Raw genomic sequence first — 17,440 nt, 5'->3', positions numbered from 1 at the left:
TGCTTCCACCCCCATTTTTACTCCAAAGATGGGGCCTTGCTTCCAAATCTGTAGATACTGTTTCTCATCCTGGAGAAGACAGGTGTCTAAGCACAGCCTTTTCCCTGGTCAAAACCACATTATCCTTTAAAACCTAGTTTAGATCTAAGGTACCCAAGACTTTTCTTGACACGCCTCCTTCCTATCTTCTCCCAGACTCTAGTTATATTGAAGTCAGGGGTAGGAGGAGGGCCTCTGGGGAATTTTAAAGACATCATGACCCAGACATAAGTAGATGCAGGGCTGGTCCCATGCAAAATGAGGAAGGAGCCAAAAGGTGTGCCACTTACCTGTCCTCTGCCTTCTGCTGGGAGGAAAGGCCCCTGGAGCTCAGAGCATCAGGGAGTTGGTAACTTGCTAAGGAAGGCCCAGTGAGAAAGATGAGTACCGAGCAGCATGCCTCTATGGTGATGCCTTTCAGATAATTCAGACAGAGGATTCAGAGTGGTGGGGCCTTCACCTCTGTTAAGTCATGTACAACAAAATCCAGAAACCACCCACATCTCGTCAATAGCAGAATAGATTTAAAAATTGTGGCGTAGGGGCACCTGGGTGGCTCAGTCGTTAAGCGTCTGCCTTCAGCTCAGGTCATGATCCCAGGGTCCTGGGATCGAGCCCCACATCGGGCTCCCTGCTCAGCAGGAAGCCTGCTTCTCCCTCTCCACTCCCCCTGCTTGTGTTCCTGCTCTCGCTCTTTCTATCAAATAAATAAATAAAATCTTTAGAAAAAAAAAATCATGGCGTTATTCACCCAGAGGGACACTTAGCAAGGAAATGAAGACAGGCCATCTAGAACCACATGCAGTGTGGGGGAATCTCACCAAAAACGCTGGGCAAAGAACCCAGAGACAAAGGAGCACAGCTCGACGTGATTCCATAGATGAAACTGCCCACACTGATCATCTACGCTATCAGGGTCAAGAGAGATCTCTCTTGAGGATGATAGTGTTTGAAGGGGTGCCGGGGATCCCAGGGCATAGGGATGTTCTTTTTCTTTACCTGGAGTGGGTTTGGTGAGTGAGTCCAGCTGCTGAAAACCCATCAGGCTCCTGAGTTATGATATGTGTTCTTTCCTACAGGTAAATTATGCTTCAAGAAAAGGTGATAGTGTATGAAGGAAGGTACCCATTCTACCTTCCCAGGAAGCATCTCACTCATTCCATCCCTTACTCCCCACTGCAAAATTCACCCAGTACTTGTCTGAGTGGGGGTTGGCACTGTGGATAGGAAAAACGGTGCTGATGTCATAGGCTTTCCTTGTTATTTTAGCTCGCCTTTCATTATTTTTTGTTCTTGCTTTAAATGAGCTCTTTTTTTTAAACTTCCTTCCTGGCATTTGAGTCATTTCCCAAGGTTTTTGTCTGCTTCAGATAAGGAACTTAATACCCAAGATGGATTGTAAGTTCTACACTTTGTTTCTCCAAGGGCATTCTACCCAGATATAGGCATGAGTTTGGGAGAAAATCAGGTAGGAAATCAACAAGTGGAATTTGCAGCAGGGCAGGATTTTGTGTATGATCAACTTCACAGAATCTCCTGATATAGACAAAGAATCGTGCTGTGTAGAGATGAAAGCTCACTTTTCATGACATGAAGGATCCTGTGATTCAGGGAAGGTACTTTCAATCTGCCCCCCATTTTCCAGCAATCCCAAGGGAAACATGAGTGCTTGGAGCTCCCAGAGCCGGTGAGGGCCAGACCTGGAGGAAGTCCTGGGTTTCTTGCCCCAGTGGTGCCTTCCTTTCCTGATCCACAATCCCAGTGTCAGCCTGGAATGGAATCTGCATGAATGAATATACCCTCTGGTACGATGAGAAAAATCTCATGAGCTGGCATGATGGAGAAAAATCTCATGAGCTGGCATAATGGAGAAAATGAGACAGTTATTCCTTTACCATTGTTTGGTGATGGATAAAAAAACCACACCCCATTCCTAGCTTTTCCCCACCATAGTCTAAGGATTCCTGACAGTGTGGGACGTCCAAGCTGGCTTTCAATTTCCCTTTCCTGGCCCTCTGACCCTTGTCTGGCCGTCTACTGTCCCAGATTTCCCCTCCTGTAAGAGAGGTCCATTCCTGAGCTTGTTAAGAGTTACCCGCGCTCCACTGCTGGTGGATATGCTATGTGAATTGCAAAAACGTCATATAGATGTAAGAGGTTGGTATGGTGGAGGTCAGCAAACCATGGCCTGTGGACCAAATCCTGCCCACTGCCTGTTTTTATAAATAAAGTTTTATCAGAACACAGCCACGCCCATTTGCTTACATATTATAACTGCTTTCGAGCTACAAAGACAGAACTAAGCAGTTGTAACAGAGTCCGCATGGCCTGCAAAGCTAAAAATTTTCATTATCTGGCCCTTTATAAGAACCATTGGTGACCCCTGATATTATCATGATAGCTGAGTTATTTGTCTGTATTGTGTTAACATTTTAACAGAACCTTATGGAGATCATGGCGGCAGAGGTGCGGCTGTTTTGCTGACAGCTGGGGCATCCTCATCGAATAATGGAGGTGACATTTCTCACTGGTCCTTCAGTGGCCCTCGAACACACTTTTGATGGCTTCCTGCACTTCCCATGCATGGGGCTGGTCCCCTTCCTTCCCAGGGCCTGTAGCTTTGGTCTACTACGAAGCTTTGGGGCACCAGGAGACTAACTCTGGTCTTGGTTCAGAGACAGTGGTGGATGTTGGCGGGCCTGCGTGAATGGATGTGGCTGCCCTGCAGCTAACAGGTGATGGGGCAACTTCCACCCAGGTTTTATGCATGTGTGAAGAAACATGTGCCCAAGACCCTCTCCTTTTTTTTTTTTTTTTAAACTTTTTATTTTGAGATCCTTGTGTATTGACATACAGTTTGTAAGAAATAGCACAGAGAGATCCCATGTTCCTTTTACTCAGTCTTCCCAACGGTAACATCTTGGAGAACTATAATACAATATCACAACTGGGATACTGACAGCGATGCAGTCAAGACACAGAGCATTTCCATCACCACAAGGACACCTTCTGGTCCTTTTATAACCACATCAACTTGCCTCCCACTCCACCTCAACCCTGGCAACCAAAATTTTATCTCTTATTGCTAAAATTTCATCATTTCAGAATTATTATATACATGGAACTATACAGCATGTGACTTTGGGGACTGGCTTTTCTCCTTTGGCATTATTCTCTGGAGGCTGACATGTGAGCCGATAGCTCTTACCTTGATATTACGGAGTTGTATTCATGGTAATGATGGACCACAGTTTATTTAAGGACATTTGGGTTCCTACTGGTTTGGGACTATTATGAATAAATCTGCTATAGACATCTGTGTACAGGTTATTGTGTGAACATGGAATTAATACAGCAGAGTCTCAGAGAGGTTGGACTCAGACAGGTTGAAGGGCTCTGGCTGTGGGTGCCCTTTCCTGATAGTCTCCATAGACCTGTGGATCATCAGGTTGAAATGGATAATAAACCACCCCTGACGGATGTTCACCTGAGTGCCACCCTTCTGCCAACCTCAGGTCTATATTAGAATTTTGCCTTCTCTGTAACTCCTGGACCCATCATCACTCGTGGTGCCATCATTAAACTTGTCCCACCATCACTCCTGGTCTCAGCACCTTTCCTGCTCCCACCAGACTCCTCCAGACCCCTCAGCCCTTCTGGTCACATCCTCATTCTTGGTCCCCTCATCTCTTCTGGTCCCATTCTCACTCCTAGTCCCATTGTCCCCCCTTTTCCTACCATACTCCTACTCCCATCATCAATCCTGGCTTCTCTGTCACCCCTGGTCCCATCATGACCCCTGGTCCCATCATTGCTCCAGGTTCCCTCATCCCTCTGGTCCCATCATCCCTCCTGGTTCCACCATCAATCCTAGTCCCATCATCACTCTTGGCTCCTCTGTGATTCCTGGGGGCATCATCCCTCCTGGTTCCAGTGTCAATCCTAGTTCTGTCACCAATCCTGGCTCCTCTGTCATTCCTGGGTACATCATCACCTCATTCCCCATCACTCCTGGTCCCACCATCAATGGTAAACTCCTGATTCTACCATCAATCCTAGTCCCATCATCACTCCTAGTTCTTCCATTGTTCCTGGGTACATTATCACTCTTGGTCCCACCATTACTCCTGGCTCATCTGTCATTCCTGGATGCATCATTGCTCCTGGTCCCACCATTACTCCTGGACCCATCATCAGTCCTGGTCTCACTGTCACCTTCCTGGCCTTACCATCACTTCCAGCTCTTCCTTCATTTCTGGGTGCACCATCACTCCTGGTCCCATCATCATCCTGGATCCCATTATCACTCCTGGTCCCATCATCATCTCTGGTCTCACTATCACTCCTGCTCCCATCATCATTCCTGGATCCTCTGTCATTCTTAGTTCTTCCATCACTCTTGGTTCCACCATCACTCCTGGTCCCAACATCACTCTTGGTCCCATTATCACTCCCAAGTGCATCATCATTCCTGGGTGCATCACCATACCTGATGCCATCATCACTCCTGGTCTCACCATCACTTCTGGTCCCATCAATACTCCTGGCTCCTCAGTCACTCTTGGGTGCAACATCACACCTGGCTGTATCATCACTTTTAGCTACTTCATCGGTCTTGGATTGTCCATTGTTTCTGGCTCCTGGCTCCTCCATCATTACTCCTGGCCCCTCCATCCCTCCTCCAAGTTGGTCTTGGGTGCAGCATTCCAGCTCAGAGAGGATTGCCATTACTCGTCTTAACATGTGATCTTGGGAGGACCTCCCTCCCTTGCAGGTGAGTAAGAGGATTAATGAGATAAAGTGTAAGAAAGTCCTTTGAACTCCCAGTTATCATAGATGTGTGCTCTGCTCAGATGTCCTGTGGCTCAGCCTAAGGGCTCTGTGCATGACAGTGCACACACATATCCAGGCAAATGTTAGCTGGTAGTAAAGAAGTTTCCACTGGAGCTATAGTTATGTTCTTCTCTGAAGGTGAGACCACAGCTCTGTTCAGTGAGTGTATGTTGAATACTTGGACTCTTCCAGCCTTGTGTTTCTCAATGCTGTGTGGGTGGGTCTGGGGGAGTGTGTGTGTGTGTGTGAAAGAGAGAGAGAGAGAGGGAGGAAGAGGGGACACCCAGCCCAGGCCTCACCCACAGGGAGTCTGATTTACTTGGCCCAGCCTGGGGCTTGGCACTGCAGTTTGTCACACTCCCACGGTGATTCTCATATGTGACTGACAATGAGCCTCATGCCCAGTGTCACCACAGGAGCCAGGAGAAGTGGTGCTTGGCAGGTTCCAATCCCTGGTCTTCCTCCTGGTGCAGGTTCACTGGCAGCCTTAGGGATGCACTTCGTCTCTGCCCTGCCCTTCCTGCTTTTGAAAGTAAGAATATTCAAGCTGAACACTGCACATCAGAGAGACTTTGCTTCAAATGGGGATGCTTTAAAGGATGATGAAAACTGAGTGTGACCCGATTGCTTTCTTCTTGCTGTTCCCACTTCTGTGCTTTTTCTAATCATCACCTTTGTGTTGCTGTTATTCCTTTAAAAGCAGTTTGTAGTGTATTTCAGACAGTGGGTTTTAATGTTTTGCAAAAAGACACACAAAGAGAAGGAAAGTCAAGAAGGAACACTTGAGTGGTGGACCTTGAAAATAATATCTCAATGGCAACCCTACTTGAGAACTTTAAGGACCCTGTTGTTAACAAAAGAAGGAAAGCACAATGGGATCCTTGGTGTGTCCTCCAGGATTCACATGCCCATGCCCTCAGGATGGTGGAGATGGAGAAAGGGTCTTGACACAAACAGAAGGGGTCTGCTGAGCAATGGTGAAGGCCAGTGTAAGGCAGGCATGGATTCTTTTTCATTCCCTTTCATGAATGGAGAAACTACAAGCAGAAGGGGCCAGAGGCCAGCCCAGCAAACCCTCCTCCATTGTTTTTAAATTTGAACATTCCTCTTTCTGAACTGTAAATACCTCAGACAAATTGGCAATGTGCATCCTAAATGTCCATTGGATTTCCCAGCTGAACAGGCCTTCCCCTGCTTGATCCTCCTTCCCTCCATACTCATCCTGGGGATTCCTCAGTTCATTCAACAAATAGTTACTGACCACATACTCCTTGTAGCAGGCACCAGGGACCAGGGATGGCAAGAAAGACAAGTTTCCAGCTCTGATGGGTTTGCAGTTACTGGAGGGAGACACCGTGTCCCACATGCCTATGTGAAGTGACAAATGTATGAAGTTCCAGGAAGAAGAGGTGCAATGTGGGAGACTTGCTCTGAGAGCAAATAACAGGGAGTTTGGATCTACTCTGGGAAGATGGGCACAGCTCCACCAACACCTAAAGAAGTTAAAAGGGTTAACTAGTTAACTCGTTTATGTGTGTATAGGCATGTCTACATGTGTGTGTATCAGAGTATGTGTATGTGTGTATATGTGTGTGTATAGGAGTGTGTGTCTATAGGCATGTGTGTATTGTGAGTAGAAATGTGTGTGTCTATGTGCATAAGAGTGCGTGTATATGTGTGTATATGTGTACGTGTAGAGGAGTATATGCGTGTATAGGTATGTGTATAGGAATACGTGTTTGTGTGTGTATAAGTGTGTATGGAGTGCATATTTGTGTGTGTATAGATATGTGTGTAGATGAGTTTGTAAACACCTGTATAGGAGTATATGTATGTGAATACGTGTAAATGTGTATAGGCGTGCGGGTATGTGTGTATAGGGGTGCATGTACGTGTGTGTGTATAGGAGTGTATGTGTAGGTGTGCATGCATGTATGTATGTGTAGGTGTATGTAGGTATGTGTATAGGAATGTGTATAGGTGTGCGTGCATGTATGTGTGTAGATGTGTGTATAGTTATGTGTATAGGAGTGTGTAGGCATGTGTGTAATGTGTAAATGTGTGGGTGTGCATGCATGTGTGTCGGTGCGTATAGGAGTCTGTAAGTGTGTATATGAGTGTGTAGGTGTACACACATGTGTATAGGTGTGAGTGTGGGGGCACGTGTGTAAGCATGTATAGGTGTGCGTGCATGTATGAGTGTGTGTGTGTGTGTGTGTGTGTGTAAGCAGGCCAGTGTACATAGCTTGCAGATGCCCTGTGGGAGGACCCTGTAGCCCCCCATAGGGTTGCGTCCGGAGAGCACAGAGATGGGAATAGAAGGGAGAAAAGTACCAGACCTAACCAGGCCATGTTAGGATTTTGGTTTTTCTCCCAAGAACAGTGGGAAGCCTCAGCAGTGTTTTGTTGTGGCGGATGTGTGTGGCGGGGGAAGAAAGGACCAAATTTATACTTTAAAGTGATTTCCCCTTCCAGCATGAGCGTGAGAGGCAGGAGTGGAGATAGCATCCCACCAGGAGCCCAGTGCAGAGGTCCCCAGAGCGGTGGTGGAGATGCAGCACAGGAAGTGACTGGGCAGGGAGAAGGCCAGTCTGGGCTCAATGACATCTATAAGAGGTCGGGGGAGGTAGGAGGTAAAGATGCCCTTGCGTGTCCTGGATAAATGTGTGCTTCATGGGGATGGGCAGAAAGTGAACATGACTTTGGTCTTGGTGACCTGGAGCAGTCCAGGTGAGAAGTAGGTAGCTGGGTCAGTAATGGGTGTTTGGGTGGGTGAGGTCATGCAGGGGAGAGCGAAACATGGAGGGACAGGGACCCAGGAGGATGGCCACCAGGGGAAGAATCTTAGAGGATGTGGACTACCTGGTGTCCTTGACCAGAGGATTCTGGAAGGAAAGTCAGAAGGTCGAGTAACTGAGGACTGACACGGGCAGACACCACAGAGGTCCGACCTTTGTGAGAGCAGCTTCAGGACATCAAAGAGGCAGAAAAGAGAGAAGTGAGAAAGGTGGGGAGGCAGAGGTGACACGCGCCACTGTGAGGAGCATGGTGGTGGCAGGAGGTGAGAATGGTATTGGTAGAGCGGGGATGAGCTGTCCTGCAGGCACATTTTCGCAGCAAGTCACAGGCAGGTGCAAGGACCTGGTGAAGCCAGCCTCGACTGCTGCTGACTTAGCCTTCCCAGGCAGGGCAGGGCGTTCCATGGAGCTAAGATGTCAATCTCTGCTCTGTGCCTTTACGAATCAGTTTGCTGCATTACAGGGAGAAGAAATCAACCGTAAACCTCAGGCGGAGCATGTCACCCACATCCTTTATGACCCTATATTGATCTCTTGAATGACACAGTTTCCTAGTAAAGCAAATTACTGCCCTTCTGCACCCTTACCACCTCTAGCTTGAAACGTTGAGTTAAATGGAAATACATTTGTTTCATTGAATTCTATGGAACCAGCTGGTTTTGCAATGTGACCACCGAACTCCTTCAAAGAAGTCACCATTGAAAATTAACATTTGTCTGGGGGGGCTCCAAGATGAATCGCTAACACACCAAAGTCACTTCTGCCTTTTCGACACAAGAGTTGAAAGAAACAAAACACACTTGCTGAATCCCCCTCAGGTGAGGTGCAGGTAGCCCCTGAGGGTTCTGGATTTAACCTTTTTAGGAAATCATGAGGGACTGCCCCTGCTTTGTGTGATGTGACATCATCATGTTTCATCCCAAACAGGCTCCAATCCTGCTTCCAGTGTGGATCTGAGGTGGCTTCTGCATGTTGGAACCTGCAGCAGTCTGGTGTGTCAGCTTTCTCTTGGCCACCCACTTCATTCCCCTGTGAAACTGGAAGGTGATGGCAGGTGCAGGCCCAGGTCTCCGGCCAGCTCAGGCATGTGTGCCGCGGCCCCCTCTGTGCCATCCATTGCTCCCTGCTGTCGCTGGACCCCAAGGCGCATGAAGGCTGTTGGAGCACGGACAACCAGACCACAGCTGGTCTTTCCAAACGTGTCTTTGCGGCTGTTCCATGCCACCATCCGGATTATCGGCAGGTATAAGCAGCCACCTCCCTCACTGTCAGCCCCTGGCAGGGGAGGGCCTATTTTCTTTTTTATTTATTTTTATTTTTATTTTTTTAATTTTATTTTATTATGTTATGCTAATCACCATACATTACATCATTAGTTTTAGATGTAGTGTTCCATTGGATTCATTGTTTATGTATAACACCCAGTGCTCCATGCAGAACGTGCCCTCTTTAATACCCATCACCAGGCTAAATCCCACCACCCCCCTCCCCTCTAGAACCCTCAGTGTGTTTTTCAGAGTCCATCGTCTCTCATGGTTCGTCTCCCCCTCTGATCTCCCCCCCTTCATTCTTCCCTTCCTGCTATCATCTTTTTTTTTTTTTGACATATAATGTATTATTTGTTTCAGAGGTACAGGTCTGTGATTCAACAGTCTTACATAATTCACAGCACTTACCATAGCCCATACCCTCCCCAGTGTCTATCACCCAGCCAACCCATCCCTCCCACCCCCCACCTATTTTCCATGAGAAATAGCCCAACGAGAAGATTTTCCTCTCTTCCAATATGGGTGGGGGAAATAGTTTGACCCCTAGAACTGTTGTGTGGGAATGTTCTTTGGCAAACAGACCCGGGAAAAGCTTGAAAGTCTTCTGGGTCAGCTTTTGTCCCACAGGCTAAAGTTTTTAGGACTCAAAAATATGGAATGAATGCTTTTGGCTGCAAGTGATAGCCAAAGTATAAGTTGTTCAAACCATCAAAAATGCTTATCATTCTATCCAACAAAGCTCAGGTGGGGTGATTTCAGGGTTGGCTAATGCAGCAATTCGGTGATGCCTTTGAGGTCCCAGTTTCCTAGTTGTCTCTTGGTTTCCGCTTTCACAGCCATGCCAGCTTGTCCTGACCCTAGCAGCTTTGTAAAGCAGCACTCAAGAGGACAGGACGACCCTCTCACATCTCTGTTTGAGGGCCAGCACCTAGCACTCTCCCTCACACCACATGCACAGCCTGTGGCATGTGTCTGCCCAGGTTCCGGTGTTGGCCAGGGGGATGTGCACATCATCGTCAGCTCGGACCTGTCCAGGTTTACCCACTAGATAGAGGAATCTCCCAGCACCTCCTGAAGCTTATTGCCAAAAGATACACAACTGAGTTCCTCTCTGGAATAGTAAGAGAACATCCATTGGAGAGGCATCAAGGAGTCATAAGATGCTGTCAGTAGAAGGACTTCCCACACCCTACTTCAGAGAGAGAGAAGGACACACAGAATTCTGGATAGAGCCCAGGTAACTTTCAGCTGAAGAATGATCCTGGTTTTAGGCGGAAGACGGGTGGGCTACCGGGATGCTACTTAGTGGAGCTGAGGTGGTGGACACCGGGGCCAGCGCAGCAGCCCCTGTGAGCCTGGTGTGGCCACTGGTTGCCATGTCGGCAGGAGGCCAGCTTTGCTACACACCCTGATTTGTCAGAAGCAGCCAGAAATCCACATCTTTATGCAAAATCTTACACTGCTTAGATATTGAGAATTAATTCAAAATTTTAAGAACACTGTGTGACTGTAATAAAAAATGTCCAGGAGCTGGACCTAGCCTGGGACCGACAGTTCTCATTCTGGTAAAGAGCCTCACGTCTAGAAGCTGTTACGAGGTTTTGCCATGACTGATTGTCACCAACTGGGAGTGGCACTTCCCGCTTGAGAGACACCGAATATTACAGCACTGTTATATTCTCCCGGGCTTGGGGATCCAGCCACATTCCAACTTTTATCTTCTAGAAAGAACTGGAAAAAGGAGATGAGACAAGCCAGGATGCTCATAGGAGGTAGGCTGGGATGGGTCCTGCCAACAGGAATGTTTCCCTTGCCGTGTTGGAGAAAGGTAGGGCGTGGGCCATGTGATTCATAGTTTCAGATGGAAACTAGACACAATCCAGAATGTTTATGAGAAAAGCAGCAGGGTGATGAAACTTCGCCACCGGTGAAATATAATTAGGCAAACTGAGTGCAAGCATGGGCAGCTAACTACATTATGGGCAGCCACGATGGTGGAATTCTCTGCACACCGTGGGCCATCTCTACTTTGACTCTTGTAAGTGTCAACAGGATTTGGTGCTGGTATTGGGGTATCAACCAGGTCTTCTTGTCCAGGACAACGCAGTCGTGGATGGAATGCCTGATTAATAAGGACTTTTCTCTGTCATCGTGCCCTGGGTGCCCACTCGCACCCACAGCCTCACCATGTCACTGACCACAGTGGCCAGCACCTGCCTGTGTTACCTGGAGGCGTCCCCTGGCCACCGGGGCCGTGGCACAGCTGTGTCCCTACCCTGTCCTGTTTGCCCTGCTTTCCCTTCCCCCAGGCCCCTGCAGCAGGCTGTCGGGCTTCCCTGGGTCCGGTGCGGTGCTATGGAGCATGGCGCGACCACTGGCCTGTGTGTGGAGGCTGCTTCCAGAACCAACTAGAGCATAAATAATCCTAAAACTGTCACGTGGGGAATGTGAGACTCATCCACGTGGCTGATGATGGCAACTGTTGGTAAAGCACTGACTGCCAAAAGTTTTACTAAGTCATCTCATTTAATCCACATGCTTCTACATTAGGAAACTGAGGCCCAGGGAGGACAGATGCTTGCAAAGTCACATGGCTAGGAAGTGTCACATTTATTAGCAATCACAGCTACAGGAGGGGGGAATTATTATTCCCGTTTGTACTAAATCGCTTGAGTTTGAGGATGCCAACTGCAACCAGGCAACAGCTCTGACCTAGGAAGATGAGGCCCGACTTTTCTGTGTGTTCCTGGAGCAGGGCACACGGCTCCCCTGCAGCCCAGGGTCCCTGCTGCAGAGGGCGGTCTAGCACCCGCCTGCCGGGTCCTGGGCACGGGCCTGGACCTCCCTGGTACCTGCAGGTTCTCAATGGATGCTTGAGTCGCCTGCTTCTCTTGATCTAGTCTATCCTTCTAGGAAAGCCCCAAGATTCCCCACTCAGCCTCCCGAAGGCAATAAAATTCTATCTATTCAACCTACATGACCTCCTTTCAAACAACCATTGTGTTACTGTTCTTATTTCATGGAGAATCAAAACTTGGCAAGTCAGGCCAAATAGATCATTTGTATTTCTATAAAATTATATTGTCTAAATAGGGCCAAATTGTTATGACAGCTTATTGGAACCACCGAGAATGCTGTAAATGCCAAATGGACCCTGCAAATCGCCCAGCTCAGCCACGGAAGCATGATTCGCAACCTTCTATTTCATGCCCAGAGCTGTTGCTGGAGATGAAAAGTGTAAAAAGACCCTGCCAAAAAGCACGATTCGTCTTTGTGATTTATCTCTTTCCAAATGCTGACAAGCGGCCTTTGCTTCTCAAAGCCAGTTGCCAGGAGGTAAATACCAGTTAACCTTAAAAACAACATGCAGCCCAGTCAAGTTTTCTATAAATATTGTGCATGATAAATTACGTTAGGAGACTATTTACAAAATGTGGAAAAATCAATAATGCTCTAAAGAAGAATGTTTAATCAGCCAAGGAGCCAAACAAGACTTGAAGGCAGGGGAGTCTGAAAAAGAAAACCTCCGAGTCTCCGCCAAATGCAACTGGGTGTTTTTGTCCTTTTCAGCTTTTCTTCAGTGGGGATGGGTGTGGAGGCATGGTGCCTGATTTTTCTCTGTTTCCTTGCAAATCTAGTAACAGGGACTCTTGCTTCCTGAGGGTCTGCTCTGCCTCAGCCCCCAAAGGAAGTGCATACAGCTATTGTCTCCGTAAATTTAATGCTCACAAAATGATGGCATCATGACTCTTATTTTCCCCGTTTCACAGACGAGGAAACCAACATCTCCGGAGGCTAGGTGGGTCCAATCCCAAAGCCAGCAAATGCCCGAACCGAGGCTCTAACTTTAGTTGTAGAGGGAGAGTCTGGGCTGTCTCAGTTCCTCAGCCTCCCGGTGTGATGGTAGCTCACCTCCTGCCAGGCGCTGTTCTGAGTGCTGGAGGTGTGAACTCATTTAGTCTCCACAAAGTCCCTGGAGACCTGCAGTTGCATTGTCTCCCACTGCAGTAGAGGAAACAGTCACAGATTGTTGTGCTACACAATGAGGAACAGAGTGATTGAGCAGCTTGACTAAGGTCACACAGCTGCTAAGTGACAGAGTGGGATTTGAACGGAAGGTGGATGTGTTCTATCTCTTGAAAGCAAAAAAAGTTGGATGATCTATAAGCCACCCCCTGGCTCATCACAACAAGTGCCCTTCTTAATGCCCATCACCCAGCTACCCCATCCTCCCACCCACCACCCCTCCAGCAACTCTTAGTTTGTTTCCTACAGTTAAGAGTCTCTTATGGTTTGTCTCCCCCTCTGTTTTTATCTTATTTTTCCTTCCCTTCCCCTATGTTCTTCTGTTTTGTTTCTTAAATTCCACGTATGAGTGAAATCATTCGGTATTTGTCTTTCTTTGACTTATATTGCTTAGCATAATACCTTCTAGCTCCATCCACATTGTTGCAAATGGCAAGATTTCATTCTTTTTGATCATTGAGGAATATTCCATTGTGTGTATATATATATATATATATATATATATATATATATATATCACATCTTCTTCATCCATTCATCAGTCGATGGACATTTGGGCTCTTTCCATAATGTGGCTATTGTTGATAGTGCTGCTATAAATATTGGGGTGCATGTGCCCCTTGGAATCAGCATTTTTGTACCCTTTGGATTAATACCTAGTCGTGCAATTGCTGAATTGTAGGGTAGCTCTATTTTTAACTTCTTGGGAACCTCCATACTGTTTTCCAGAGTGGCTATACCAGCTTGTGTTCCCACCAACAGTGTAGGAGGGTTCCCCTTTCTCCGCATCCTCGCCAACATCTGTTGTTTCCTGAGTTGTTAATTTTAGCCATTCTGACAGGTATGAGGTGGTATCTCACTGTGGTTTTGACTTGTATTTTCCTGATGCCAAGTGATGTTGAGCATCTTTTCATGTGTCTGTTGGCCATTTGGATATCTTCTTTGGAAAAGTGTCTATTCATGTCTTCTGCCCATTTCTTGACTGGATTTTTTGGTTTTTGGGTGTTAAGTTTGGTAAGTTCTTTATAGATTTTGGATACTAACCCTTTATCTGATATGTCATTTGCAAATATCTTCTCCCATTCCGTAGGCGGCTTTTTAGTTTTGTTGATTGTTTCCTTTGCTATGCAGAAGGTTTTTATCTTGATGAAGTCCCAATAGTTCGTTTTTGCTTTTGTTTCCTTTGCCTCTGGTGATGTGTCTAGTAAGAAGTTGCTAGGGCCGAGGTCAAGAGATTGTTGCCTGTGTTCTCCTCTAGGATTTTGATAGATTCCTGTCTTACATTTAGATCTTTCATCCATTTTGAATTTATTTTTGTGTATAGTGTAAGAAAGTGGTCTAGTTTCATTCTTCTGTGTGTGGCTGTCCAGTTTTCCCAGCACCATTCATTGAAGAGATTGTCTTTTTTCCACTAGATATTCTCTCCTGCTTTGTGGATGATTAATTGACCATAGAGTTGAGGGTCCATTTCTAGGTTTTCTATTCTGTTCCATTGATCTATATGTCTGTTTTTGTGCCAGTACCGTACTGTCTTGATAATTACAGCTTTGTAATATAACTTGAAGTCTGAAATTGTGATGCTTCCCACTTTTCTTTTCTTTTTTTTTTTTTTAAATGTTTATTTATTCATGAGAGTCAGAGAGAGAGAGAGAGAGGCAGAGGCAGAGGGAGAAGCAGGCTCCCCACCTAGCAGGGAGCCCGATGCGGGACTCGATCCCGGGACCCTGGGATCACGACCTGAGCCGAAGGCAGACGCTTAACCATCTGAGCCACCCAGGCGCCCTGCTTTTCTTTTTCAACATTACTTTGCCTATTCGGAGTCTTTCCTGAATCCATACAAATCTTAAAATTGTTTGTTCTAGCTCTGTGAAAAATGCTGGTGTTATTTTGATAGGGATTGCATTGAATGTGTAGATTGCTTTGTGTAGTATAGATATTTTAACAATATTTGTTCTTTTATATGAAGTAAATTTTTAGACAATTTAAAAAGAAAGCTCAGTACTCATTGATAAATGAGTACAGAATAAAGGTAGACAGTTTGGGGTCATGGCTCAGGGCTTACACCATGCTAATAGGATTATGATTGTTCTAGAACATTTAACGTGACTTGCATTCAAAAATCTGCCAAGGAAAGCTCTCTGGTCTCCCCGCTGCTGATTCCTGTTTTTTTTTAACTATCAATCTTCAGAGAGGTTTGATAAAATCTATGTTCTAAGTAAAAGGTGATAACTTGTCATCCATGGAGGAACTCAGTACGTGAGGTTCAGAATTTCCTCCAAGTCATCATCCAAACAATTTCCAATACTTTGTGAACTCAGCTAAATCCCACCTGGTAAAAGTAAGCTCTCCTTCTTCTGCTGAGCTCACAAAGCATCGTGCCCCCAAACCCACCCCCTAAATGCTCGTGCCACCTCCTTATGGGTGGAAGAGGATAGCGGGACCCCTGGAGCTAGAGACCTCAGGCCATCAGGTCCTGGGAGAGTTAACTCAGCCAAGCTCAGCCAGTGGTGACTGAAGGATCAAGGATCAGAGTGGAAGTCAGAAATTGGGAGGCACAAGGGGAAGGGAGATAATCAATAGAGAAACTGCACTGTATTTAACAGTCATTGGGTCAGTATGAGGCCAACTGCACCCATGTGGTTTAGACAGCTGGTTTGGTTCCTTCTGCTGCACTGTGAGGGCAGCAGTGGTCTCTGGCCCTGCTCTCTCACTGGTCTGCTTTCTCTCCAGTTCCAGAAGAGAGAAAGATATGTAATTACATGAGTTCACTGTTGTTGACACTAGATTAAGAAAGGCATCCAGAGGCGCTGGTTCCCATGTCCTTATTTACAGATGAAGGAGAGGAAGAACAAGGCTTAGATAACCAGGTTACTGGAGATAATGAAGTAGGATCCACAAATTTAAGAGCTGGGAGCTTCTTGCACTGTACATGGTCTTTCTTGCCATTGGTGCTTTACAATATTCCCTGGGTTAATGAATGAATAAACTCAGCACATGTCCTTGCTTCATTTTCTTCTTTATGATGTCAACACTTGGCTAAGTGAAGAGGAGCTGATTTGGAAGTTCCCACGTGAAAGATGAAGAGCTGCCAGCAAAAGAATACCCTGACAAAGATCTGGGGGTCAGACTGCTTCATAAGCTGTAAGTCACTCATTCAGCCCACCTCCTTAAGCACCAACCAAGCAGGATGCTGGGTGAATCCTGCATGATCACACCAGTTAATTGAGGAATCTAGCTCTGGGCTACACAGACAGGAGGCTAAATCAGGAGGAAGATTCTCTGCTATGAGTGTATGCCAGGTTGTACAGCAAACCAAGGCCAACATCATCAGATTGAGTTTATAAAATGTTAAGAAGTCGCCGGCCTGTAAATAAAGCTTTAGAAATGCAGCTTCTTCTCCCAGGAAGAAGTCAACACTGACCCTCTCACCAAGGCTGAATATTCACCTAGCTACAGTGGCCTGTAGCCAGGGACTCCAGCCTTCCCAGGATCCCTTGAACCTGGCTACTTCCCCAGTTTTCCAAGGGGGTGAATTCAGAGTCCTAAGGAAGCAGGGAGATCTTCAGCCCCAAGAGGCAGATTCTCTCCAATTGTTCTCTGGTCCAGCCCCATTTCTCTACCTCCAGTGAACACAGCCTTCCAGGATCCCCAACCCTTGCTGGTATAAGCAGAGAGCGATGAAGTCCTTCTGCATACTTCCCATGTCCTCTGCTCCTACTCCACCAATGCCAAGAACAGCCTGTTCTAGACCCATATCATTTCCTGAATCTGCTGTCCCTAATCCAGGGGACAAGCCCAGCTCAAGTCACTGTCATCTGTGCCTGCAAACCTGCAGTTGCCTGCTGAGTGGCTCCCCCATACTACTGGGGCCCTTTAGCCTGCTCTCCAATCCTCTACATGCAGTCTCAGCAGGTTGGCCCCTGGGTGTTTCCCCATGGATTTAGAACAAAACCCCAAATCTTTATTGTTTGGGCTCACAGAGCTCCTCTTTCCCTGGGTCTTCCCTCCCATTTTTCAGGCTCCAGTCTCATGGTCTGTCCTTCACACCCTTATAAAGGTCACAACCCTCACACCACAGGGCCTCTGTCTGTGCTGTTCCCCCATATGGAAATCATTCCCCCTCTTAACTATTCCTCCTTTAGGTTCCAGCTTTGTTGACATTCTCCATCAGAGGAGCCAGTCCTACTGCTCATGTCCCAACCAGGGCAGTACCTCTGCTGACACCCTCAACTTCTCTCTGTGGTATCTATCATAGCTACAACTGTCCAACATGTTCAAATCTGTCCACTCTAACAGACTTCAAGAGTCATGAAGGCAGGAGTTCCCTCCTTTAATCCCAGTACCTAGCCCAGTGCATGGTAGAGACTTAAATAACATTGACTGGCTGGCTCGCTGGCTGATTGACTGGCTTGATGAATGGATAAATGCATGGATAGATAGGTGAGTGGGTGGAGAGATGGTTGGGTGAATGGATGG

The sequence above is a fragment of the Phoca vitulina genome, unplaced genomic scaffold (genome assembly GCF_004348235.1).
Source record: "Phoca vitulina isolate PV1807 unplaced genomic scaffold, GSC_HSeal_1.0 scaffold22, whole genome shotgun sequence".
Classification (NCBI taxonomy): Eukaryota; Metazoa; Chordata; class Mammalia; order Carnivora; family Phocidae; genus Phoca; species Phoca vitulina.
This window is presented reverse-complemented; position numbering follows the sequence as displayed.